Here is a 12430-nt window from a genome sequence, read left to right on the forward strand (position 1 = left end):
CGAACCCAATCTAATTGTACGGGATTCTGTAAAATGTAGATGAGTCAGTTCAGTCACTCAGTCATGTCCAACTCTTTGTGACCACATGGACTGAAGCATGCCAGGCTTGCCTGTCCATCACCAACTTCCAGAGCTTACTCAAACTTATGTCCATGGAATAAGTGATGCCATTCAACCATGTCATCCTCTGTTGTCCCCTTCTCCTCCTGCCTTCAATCTTTCCCAGCATCAGGGTCTTTTCCAGTGAGTCAGTTTTTTGCATCAGGTGGCCAAAGTATTGGAGCTTCAGCTTCAACGTAAGTCCTTCTAATGCATATGGAATATTTAGGCTCAGCCATAGCATGTCTAAATTGTCATTTTATGGTGCTAAAACACTGATGCTCTTGTATGTTTGGGTTCACATGTGAGAATTTGTCTGGGATACGAGTAGGATTTATATGTAGGGTTTACATACATATTTTGTATTTTGATGGAGCAGACATATTGTTCCCTTATATGGTTGTGACAAATTATGTTCTTTTATTAGGTCCAAAACAACTAAACTTGCATTTTTATATCCTTCTCTCTCTTCTCATACTTTCTGATTATATTTAAATCATCAGCAGAAGAGGACATTGTTTTGTTTTCAGTATGCGCCCTTAAAACTCCACAAATTTATAAATTTGGGAGGGGAACTTCTTACAATTTTATTGATCTATTCCTATGTCAATGCTGTTTTGTTTTGCCTTCAATCTTTCCCAGCATCAAGGTCTTTTCCAATGAGCTGGCTCTTCACATCATGTGCCAAAGTATTGGAGCTTCAGCTTTGGCATCAGTGCTCACACTCCCATCTTTATCTGAATTCCCAGACTATTCAGTTTAAATTTCTTCTTTTGAAATATCTTAAACTGCTTACTTGCTTTACACCATTAGAACCTATATGTCTTAATGGGACAGGACATAGATGTCTTCTTAATGGGATAAGACATTTTTAGCTGTCAATTATAAATAATAGAAACTCAACTCAAACCATATCAAGGGGGAAAAATAATGTTTATGTAAGTATTTAAATTTTGGGTTTCAAATACTTTCGGGGCCAAGGACCCTAAATGGATATTTCTCTGTCCTTTTCTGTGTGTGTGTCTCTCTCTCTCCCACTTTATTGTTATCTTCTGACTCTTGCTTCCTCTCTTCTCTCTGTATTGGCCTCATTTCATTCTCCTACAATTTTAAGGCTGATAGAAGTCTCGACAGTTACAGAACATCCACTCTTTACATAGCAGTTCCAGGGAAGTCATTTTGTCAGATTTGCTTACTTCCTGCAGCCATCCCCAAGGTAACTAGTATCTCAAAAGGAATGCATATTGCGATTATGTTGGTCTGAGTCTTATGACCACAACATGCAATGGGTCTAGGGGAACAAACCCAGGCTACTCAAGAACAGATTACTGCTTTCTGTTTTGTGCTTTTGTCACTTGTTTATTTGATTTTTAAATAAAGCACATGATTTGAAGACTCAAACAAGAACTTTTAAGTCAGAAATTAATCCCCTAAAGGCCTAAAATAAAATAGGAACACTGTAGTCATAGCTTTTATTTCCAGTTTAGTTTGTACTAGTTTTTCACGTTAAATAGCTGTTGCAATCAAATTGTTCTGTCAGTGTCTACTGAAACATGCCTTGTTCTTTGCTAGACCTCATTATTCTAACCACTCTTCCCACCTGGAATACTTCAAGACCCACACTCTCTGCAATGAAAAATTCTATGCATTCTTAAAGGTTCTATCTGAAAGGTTTTACCTAATTGTCCAGGCTTAAAATATCTATGTTTCTCTTTCCTCCGAAGCTTCTCAATTGTTCAAACCATGACACAGCCATCCTGTAGCTATGACTTGACTTTAAGGACCTAAAAGAATAAAAACAGTGTGACACCCATCTCTGAAAGGTCCTGTCCCTCCCAGGGTCAGTTAATGCACATGCCTCCTCAGCTTTGGCCTCGCTCCTCCTCCTTCCTTTGTCTTTACTCTTTAAAATTAGCTAGCAATGTTACTTATGCTTTGGGAGGTATATATTTTATCCTATCTGCTAGATTATAAACTAATTTAGGACATATATTTCGTTTCATACCTAGCTTGTGAGTGGTTTGAATAAGACAAAGTTTGGATTCAGATAACTCTGGTAATTCAAGAACAACAGTTCATTCTCTGTAAGACTTTTCTTGGTCATATTACTTAATCTCTGGAACTATGTATCTATGCTTATCATATGGGGGTGATGATATCTGTTTATCTAATGAAATACCTTAGGTCATATCATGGGACACTTTCTTAAAATAAACCCTTTTTATCCCCTCTTTCAACTCTCACTATGCCTAATACCCAACCAACACTGAACAAATATTTGCTGATTGTTTGAATAGTACAAATTAAGGCACAGGTTTCATAGATTTGACTTCAACATTTACTGAATCTAATTGCATTATATGGGAAATGAAAATGCAGGCTGAAAAGCAAGTTACACTATGATTATTGATTTTCCCTATCCTTAGCTTATTTTTGTAATGGACAGAAAACTGGCATTATGGCTTTTTAGCAAGACTATGCTGATGCTATTACTTTCTTTTTCTTGTTTTCAAAGGACTCCTGGTCATATGGTTTATAATGTTTATTAATACAGTTCTTGGGCACATCAACAAAACCACTTTCTAAGTAGAACTGTCTCAGGTTGTGATATTTATCATTTTTCCTTTACTTGATTTGAAATGAAAGTCACTCAGTCGTGTACACCTCTTTGAGACCCCGTGGACTATACAGTCCATGGAATTCTCCAGGCCATAATGCTGGAGTGGGTAGCCTTTCCCATCTCTAGGAGATCTTCCCAACACAGGGATCAAACCAAGGTCTCCAGCATTGCAGGTGCGGGAGTCACAACGGAAGCCCAAGAACACTCGAGTGGGCATCTCTTCTCCAGCGGATCTTCCTGTCCCAGGAGTCGAACAGGGGTCTCCTGCATTGCATGCGGATTCTTTACCAACTGAGCTATCAGGGAAGCCCAAACTTGAAACTGTTACTGAATTAAGTCCTGTGGACCCTCCAAGCCTGGCAGAGACTGTCTGCCTTCCTGGGGGGAGGGTTCATTTTTCATTTGGGTTTGAGTAGGTTGAGATCAACACAACACAAGCTTTGTTCAGCGGCCAAAGAATGAAGCAGAAACTAAGTTACCAGGTCAACTTCTTGCCCAGCTGAAGAGAGATTTAATTTTAAGCAGTAAAGATGAAGGGAGGCATGCTAGTCGTTCAGTCATGTCATACTTGAGAATCCCATGGACTGTAGCCTGCCAGGCTCCTCTGTCCCTGGAATTCTCCAGGCAAGAGTAGTGGAGTGGGTCGCCATTCCCTTCTCCAGGGGATCTTCCCGACCCACGGGTTGAGCCCAGGCCTCCCACGCTGCAGGCAGATACTTTGCCATCTGAGCCACAGGGACAGAGGGAGAAGAGGTGAGGCTAATTATGAGGACGTGTGTGCATTAGTCGACCCTGGAAGGGACAGGACTTTTCAGGGATTGGGGAAAAAAAAAAAAAAGAATATTTTTATTCTTTTGATCCTTAAAGTCAAGTGATAACTAAAGATAGATGTGTTATTTAACTTGCTAATGTAGCAAAATCAGGGTATACTGAGACTCAGAGTCTGTTGGAGGTTAGATTCATCACCATCTAGGCCTCCGTTGAATTCACCTGGCCTTTGGTTGTTCATAACTTCCTTTCTTATCTCTGGATCCTTGCACTTAAAGATTTATGTTCACTCCTGCTGGAGATGGGGAGGGGCTTGGCAGGTTTGGAACAAGGGAACTCGTGCTAACAGTGGGGACTGGAGGGTTTTGAGCAAAAACCTGGAGTAGCTCTGGCAACAAAACTGAGAGAGGGAGAAAAAAATACAGTGATGTTTGACCAATATTGCTATGGCAGGAGGGAACCCTAGTAGTAATCATTTAATAAGGCAATTTTCTCATACAAATCATCTCAGTGACACAGTAAGCTTTTATTTTTTTTAATATTTATATATTTGGCTGATTCATGTCTTAATTTCAGTATGTGGGATCTTGTCCCCTGACCAGGGATTGGAGTTGGGCCACCTGCATTAGGAGTGTGGAATCGAATCCACTAAACCTGCAGGGAAGTCCCAGTAAGATTTTTAATTTGATTATTCAGGTGATGAAGCTAATGCTCAGAACACAGGTAATTGAAGTAATAGTGCTTTGGGATGAAAACCCAAATGTTTCAGATTCTGACACATTATTCATACCAATATCATGCTACCTCCTGACTAGCCTCAAGAAACTAATTTGCCCAAAACTTCTGTCAACAATCTTAGTATAAATTAACTCCGACAGACTATATATTAAATTGAATCTCATTTTTAATAAACTTTTTAATGCCAAATTTCACATGTTAGTAAAGTAATGCTCAAAATTCTCCCAGCCAGGCTTCAGCAATATGTCAGCTATGAACTTCTAGATGTTCAAGCTGATTTTAGAAAAGGCAGAGGAACCAGAGGTCAAATTGCCAACATCCCCTGGATCATCGAAAAAGGAAGAGAGTTCCAGAAAAACATCTATTTCTGCTTTACTGACTATGACAAAGCCTTTGATTGTGTGGATCACAATAAACTGTGGAAAATTCTGAAAGAGATGGGCATACCAGACCACCTGACCTGCCTCTTGAGAAACCTGTATGCAGGTCAGGAAGCAACAGTTAGAACTGGACATGGAACAACAGACTGGTTCCAAATAGGAAAAGGAGTACCTCAAGGCTGTATATTGTCACCCTGCTTAATTAACTTATATGCAGAGTACATCATGAGAAATGCTGGACTGGAGGAAGCACAAGCTGGAATCAAGATTGCCAGGAGAAATATCAATAACCTCAGATATGCAGATGACACCACCCTTATGGCAGCAAGTGAAGAAGAACTAAAAAGGCTATTGATGAAAGTGAAAGAGGAGAGTGAGAAAGTTGGCTTAAAGCTCAAGATTCAGAAAAATATTATCATGGCATCCGGTCCCATCATTTCATGGCACATAGATGGGGAAGCAGTGGAAACAGTGGCTGACTTTATTTTTCGGGGCTCCAAAGTCACTGCAGGTGGTGACTGCAGCCATGAAATTAAAAGACACTTACTCCTTGGAAGGAAAGTTATGACGAACCTAGATAGCATATTAAAAAGCAGAGACATTACTTTGCCACCAAGGTCCATCTAGTCAAGGCTATGGTTTTTCCAGTGGTCACGTATAGATGTGAGAGTTGGACTATAAAGAAAGCTGAGCATTGAAAAATTGATGCTTTTGAACTGTGGTGTTGGAGAAGACTCTTGAGAGTCCCTTGGACTGCAAGGAGATCCAACCAGTCCACCCTAAAGGAGATCAGTCCTGGGTGTTCATTGGAAGGACTAATATTGAAGCTGAAACTACAATACCTTGGCCATCTGATGCAAAGAGCTGACTCATTTGAAAAGACCCTGATGCTGGGAAAGATTGAGGGCAGGAGGAGAAGGTGTTGACAGAGGATGAGATGGTTGGATGGCATCACTGACTCAATGGACATGGGTTTGTGTAAACTACGGGAGTTGGTGATGGACAGGGAGGCTTGGCGTGCTGTGGTTCATGGGGTCGCAAAGAGTCGGACACGACTGAGCGACTGAACTGAACTGAACTGAGCTGAAGGCCAAAAGGATTTTTTGCTTCTTTTGTCCATTTTCAAGCTGTGTTTTTTTTTTAACTTATCTGAAATCTCTGTCATGTGTTTATAACATCAAAGTCCTTTCCTCAAGACCAAAGTGCTGTCACAAATAGAAGATTACACGTTTGGGACTACGTGAAGCAGCAAGAAAAGATAAGCTCTAAAGAAACAAAGATCTTATTTTGATAGCAATTTGCCAGGCAATGTATGACAAAGCAAGAGGAAGGCAGAGTTTATGATTCAGCCACGTGTTACATCCCTCAGAAAATATTGTCTCAAACAGATTGATAGTATATGATGTCAGACATGTTTAAGCACCACTTAAACTCTCAACAAAAACCTCTCACTAGAATTTTCCTAGTTTGGAGGTCAAATAATTTCTGGTGGCTGAAATAAACAGTTAAGAAAGAATATTACATATTTTTATTTACATATGATGAAATTTTGAGTGAAGTCTAATAATTTAGCTTACTCTTTACATTTAACACATTGTACATAAATAATCCACTTACCTGGCTTTCATTCTCTACAGATTCACAAATCATTTTAGCATGGATATATTGTTTCATATAAAGTGAAACTCCATTTGTAAATATTTGCCTATAATAGTCACTTACTGTATTTGTTAGCATGAACTTAATTTAGTCTTCCATTGGTTTTTATTAAATATATTTTATTGAAATGTTTCAATTCATTTAAGTTTATTTTGTTATGAAATAATTCCAAATAGTGACAGATTATTTTTAAAAAAATTGTACCCATAATTATAAATAGTACAAATGAAATATTAAATGGATAAAATACATATGACTACAGACTTTTGGCATTCTAAAACTAAGTCATTTTAATTTTTCAATTCACATTATTATTTTTCTTTTCCAGGGAGAGTGAATTTCTGATGTATTTTCCTCACAATAAAAATGTTCTGAAATAGGGAAATATTTATAAAATGGAATTTTCTTATTGAATTTCTTTTCACAAAGGTGCTAAAAAAATCCAATTTTAATAAACATACATCAAAGTTAAAAAACAAATGTTAAGGCTTCTATGGCACCAAGACAAACAGTAATTTAGACAAGCTAATTAGCTATGTGATTCAATCAATGAAAAAAAGTCAGATCTGCTAATCCACAATATTTGGACTGTTGACTGATTGAGTGCATGTGTCTGTGTGTGTGTTTAATGGAAAACTTAAAAAGAACTCAACTGATACACATATAAAGCTAAAAGACAGGAAAACATGAAAATGTTAGGTTGCTAGAGTCTTTAAGTCTCCCAGCTTAAGTTCTTAAAGATGCAAAATGTAAACAAAGGAATTGTAAACAATTCCCCTAAATGAGAAGAAGAACAGAGAAAGAGGGCTGTTGCTAGTGTAGAGAGAGAGGTGCTGACTCTTATGCTTCTATGCATTTTTGGATAATTCTTGCTGTACTGTAAATTCCCACATTCCAACAGAGATGGGATTTTATTTCTTATTCATATAGCAATTCATCTCATATATACACCTGGTTTTGTAGGTTTGAGGAACACATTTGTTCACATTTTGGCCTTATTTGATCCTATGGTCTTATGGTCTTAGACTCTTCTGCTTTCTGTGTTATTCTGAAAAGAAAAGAGAAATTCCAGATATTTCTTACCACTTAGGTCCAAGAGTAACTCACACAATTTCTCACACACTCCACTGGCTAGAATTCAGTTATTGGTCTATATTGATTGTAAGTAAAACTGGAAAATGGAGTCTGGCTTTATTGCCAAAAAATGAACATGCAAATTAGTGAATAAATGAGTTGGACAAAAATACAGCCATTCTCTTTTAAACTATTAATTGCATTTTTATTTTAGGGGACATTTATAAAAGAAAAACAATTATTAAAAGAAGTAAGAAAAATAAAATAGAAAAATTTTGGAAAGAAGAAATCAGTGAAGAAAGATCAGTTGAAAATAGAGGAGAATGTGGAATAGCCACAATACATTGCCATGTTTCACTTTTCAATCTCTGTCTATAATTTCTCTTTCCCTCATTCTTTTCAACATTTCCTCATTCCCTGTGATTTTTCTCACTTAATTTTCCTTCTATTTACTCTCCCCAGCTTTACTTTTTCTATTTTGACTGTCTTGGCTCCTTCTTACTCTTATTGCTACTTATCCTACAGAAAAATTGTTTTTGCACATATCCTCAAGGGTCTTCTAAAAAAAAGAAAAAGACAGAAAGCATAACCAAAAGGGACAAAAAGCATAAACAACTGTCTAGTTCAGTTAACTCTTCTAGCTAAAATTCTAAGTGAGGCAGAAAGACAGATTGCTCTTGCAGGACAGTCCGTAAAAAAGGTGCTCATTGTGCCTTGCCAGCCTCTCATGATACCACAGGCTATGCCTAAAACACATACTCTGATAAACCCAGAAGCACTCTGCCTATCCTTCCTTTCAATTAGGACAATGCTTCATTCATAAAAGTAAGTCTCAGGTTCCTATAAACTGAGAAGTGGAAGCTGAATAGTACTATACAAAAAATTCTTTGATTTTGTGTGTACACGAAAAAAATATAAGACATTACAGGTGTGAGCACATTGCAGTCCATAAGCATCACTATCTAGAATAACCTGTCTGTCAAAGAAGCAATAGAGATTTGTTTGAAGTGAAAGAATGCCTTTTTTCCTTCTTATGAATTGTGCTATATGCAAATACAATGAATGGAAAAGAAGAATTACATTAGATTTTTCTGGTTCAGGTTGATGTATTACTTAGTAATTCATTTGTAGCTGTACCTCCATTCCACCCTCAGTCATTCTGTAGTCATCTTAAATCTGTGAACCTAGATAAATTTAGGCTAGTTTGCTCAGAAAGTGATGTGTATATGTATATGTGTATGTGTTCTTGACAACTTTGAATAATTCTTTACACAATTTATTCACTTGAATTCTAATAAATATCTACACAAGTAGGGGGAAGTGTTCAGTGAACTTTAGTTTCAGATTGTACTTGATAAACTCTAAAAATACTTATGAAATTCAACTGTTTAGATACTCAGAGATAATCCAGAACATTTATTTCCTATCTGGGTAATAAAACTGAGACACAGAATTTATCTGCTCATGTCATATATTATGTAACAAAACCTTTTATATAATTTAGTACTTCTCTTACTTATTTTATAGTTGTACTCAGAATTTCAGAGGTAAATATACACTACACAATAAATCTGTTTTTGGTGTCTGTGATAGGTTTGTAGAAAAATCCTACTGTAATTATAAATAGTCTTTTTTTTCTCTTCAAAGTGATTTTCCTATATAATGTTTTTAAAAAGCAAGGTACAAAGATCATAGGTCTTTTGTTTAGCCAAAATGCAGTAAAAGTTAGTAGTAGAATATAAAAAAATAAAGTTTTCTTAAAACTAATTAAGTTTTTCTTATATCTTACAGACTGCTTCTGTGAGAGTTTATGTTTTCCTGTATCCTGTATGATAATCTTTCTGGGTATAATATCCTTTTCTGTTGCTCGGTCACTCAGCCGTGTCTGACTGTGACCCCATGGACTGCAGCACGCCAAGCTTCTCAGTCCTTCATCATCTTCTGGAGTGTGCTCAAATTCATGGCCATTGAGTTGGTGATGCTACCAAACCACCTCATCCTCTGTCATCCCCTTCTCCTGACTTCATTCTTTCCCAGCATCAGGGTCTTTTCCAATGTGTCAGCTCTTCACATCAGGTGGCCAAAGTATTGGAGCTTCAGCTTCAGCATCAGTCCTTCCAGTGAATTATTTACGGTTGATTTCCTTTACAATTAACTAGTTTGATCTCTTTGCAGTGTAAGGGACTCTTGAAAGTCTTCTCCAACACCACAGTTCAAAAGCATCAATGCCTCAGAGTTCAGCCTTCTTTATGGTTCAACTCTCACATCTATACATGACTACCGGAAAAACCATAGCTTTGAGCACTTGGACTTTTGTCAGCAAAGTAATGTCTCTGCTTTTTAATATGCTGTCTAGGTTTTCACAGCGTTTCTTCCAAGGAGCAAGCATCTCTTAATTTCATGGCTGCAGTCACTGTCCACAGTGATTTTGGAGCCTAAGAAAATAAAGCCTGTCATTATTTCCATTTTTCCCCCATCTATTTGCCATGTAGAGATGGGACTGGATGCCATGATCTTAGTTTTTTGAATGCTGAATTTTAAACCAGCTTTTTCACTTTTCCTCTTTCACTTTCATCAGGAGGCTCTTTAGTTCCTCTTCCTATCTGCCATAATAGTGATGTCATCTGCTTATCTGAGGTTATTGATATTTCTCACAGGAAAGTATCTGTCTGCAATGTGGGAGACCAGGGTTTGATCCCTGGGTTGGGATCTCCAAGGATCCTATCCTTGGAGAAAGGATAGGCTACACACTCCAGTATTCCTGCCTGGAGAATTCCATGGACAAATGAGCCTGACCAGATACAGTCCATGGGATCCCAAGTAGTCAGACACAACTGAGCGACTAACATTCCCCCCAGCAATCTTGATTCCACTTTGTGCTTCATACAACACAGAATTTCACATGATGTACTCTGCATATAAGTTAAATAAGCAGGGTGATAACATACAGCCTTGACGTACCTTTCCCAGTTTTGAACCAGTCCATTGTTCCTTGTCTGGTTCTTACTGTTGCTTCTTGACTTGCATACAGGTTTCTCAGGAAGCAGATAAGGTTATCTGGTATTCCCATTGCTTTAAGAATTTTCCAGTGTGTTGTGACTAGGCTTTAGCGTAGTCAATGAAGCATATGTAGATGTTTGTTTCTCTGGAATTCTCATGATTTTTCTATGATCTAATGGATGTTGGCAATTTGATTTCTGGTTCCTCTGCCTTTTCTAAATCCAGCTTGTACATTTGGAAGTTCTTGGTTTAGGTACTGCTGAAGCATAGTTTGAAGGATTTTGAGCATTAAATTGCTGGCATGTGAAATGAGTGCAATTGTGTGGTAGTTTCTTTGGCATTGGAATGAAAACTAATATTTTCTTGTCCTATAGCCACTGCTGAATTTTCCAAATTTGCTGGCATATTGAGTGCAGCACTTTCACAGCATCATCTTTTAGGCTTTGAAATAGCTCAATTGGAATTCCATCACCTCCACTAGCTTTGATCGTAGTGATGTTTCCCACTTGAGTTTGTACTCCAGGATATCTGGCTCTAGGTGAGTGATCACACCATTGTAGTTATCCAAGTCATTAAGTTCTTTCTTTTTTTTTTTTTTTTTGTATAGTTCTTCTGTATGATCTTGCCACCTTTTCTTAATATCTTCTGCTTCTATTAGGTCCTTACCATTTCTGTCCTTTATTGTGCCCATCTTTGCATAAAATGTTCCCTTTTGTGCATGTCTAATTTTCTTGAAGAGATCTCTAGTCTTTCCCATTTTGTTTTTTTCCTCAATTTATTTGCATTGATCCCTTAGAAAGGCTTTCTTATTTCTCCTTGCTATTCTTTGGAACTCTGCATTCAGAAGGGTATAACTTTACTTTTCTGCTTTGCTTTTGATTCTCTTCATTTCTCAACTATTTGTAAAGCCTCCTCAGACAACCATTTTGCCTTGTTGTATTTCCTCTTTTGGGGGATGGTTTTGATCACCACCACCTGTGCAATGTTATGAACCACTGTCCATAGTTCTTCAAGCACTGTATCTATCAGATCTAATCCTTTGAATCCAGTTGTAACTTCCACTGTATAAATGTAAGGGATTTGATTTAGGTCATACCTGAATGGTCTGGTGGTTTTCCCAACTTTCTTCAATTCAAGTCTGAATTTGGCAATAAGGAGTTCATGATCTGAGGCACAGATCTGAGCCACTGAGCTCCCAGTCTTGTTTTTGCTGACTGTATAGAGCTTTTCCAAATTTGCTGCAAAGAATATAATCAGTCTGATTTCAGTATCGACCACCTGGTGACGTCCACATGTAGAGTTGTCTCTCATGTTGTTGGATGATGCTGTTTGCTGTGACTACTGTGTTCTCTTGTCAGAACTCTGTCAGCTTTTGCCTTTCTTCACACTGTACTGCAAGACCAAACTTGCCTGTTTCTCTAGGTATCTCTTGACTTCCCAGTTTTGCATCCCAGTCTCCTATGATGACAAGGACATCTTTTTTTGGAGTTAGTTCTAGAAAGCCTTATAAGTCTTCATAGAACTTTTCTGTTTCAGCTTCTTCAGCATTAGTAGCATAGACTTGGATTACTGTGGTATTGAACGGTTTGCCTCGGAAACACTCAGATCATCCTGTCATTTTTAAGATTGCACCCAAGTACTGCATTTTCCACTCTTGTTGACTGTGAGGGCTACCCCATTTCTTCTAAGGGATTCTTGCCCACAGTAGTAGATGTAATGGCCATCTGAATTAAACTCGCCCATTCCAGTCCATTTTAGTTCACTGACACCTAAGATGTCGTTTACTCTTGCTCTCTCCTGTTTGACCACTTTCAGGTTACTTTGATTCACGGACCTGACAGTCCAGGTTCCTAGGCAATATTGCTCTTCATAGCATTGGACTTTACTTTCACCACCAGACACACCCGCAGCAGGGCATTGACTCCACTTTGGCCAGGTTGCAGGTTTTTCCCTTTCAGCACTTCGAATATATCATGCTACTCCTTCTGGTCTGTAAAATTTCTGCAGAGAAACCAGTTGATAGCCTTATGGGAACTGCCTTGTATATGACTGTCTTTTTCTCTAGCTGATATTAGAATTCTCTCTTTAAATT

The 12430-nt window shown here is 37.9% G+C and overlaps 1 long non-coding RNA gene across 1 annotated transcript in view; it reads left to right on the forward strand.

Moving 5' to 3' along the window:
- Positions 1-212: 212 nt before the first annotated feature.
- Positions 213-12430, forward strand: part of LOC122688695 — a 31160-nt gene continuing 18942 nt past the window's right edge. Inside the window, exons 1-2 of the long non-coding RNA XR_006339546.1 lie at positions 213-251; positions 9402-9414. This is a non-coding gene — a long non-coding RNA (uncharacterized LOC122688695). The remainder of the gene's footprint in view (positions 252-9401; positions 9415-12430) is intronic.

This window comes from Cervus elaphus, chromosome 33 (genome assembly GCF_910594005.1).
Source record: "Cervus elaphus chromosome 33, mCerEla1.1, whole genome shotgun sequence".
NCBI lineage: Eukaryota > Metazoa > Chordata > Mammalia > Artiodactyla > Cervidae > Cervus > Cervus elaphus.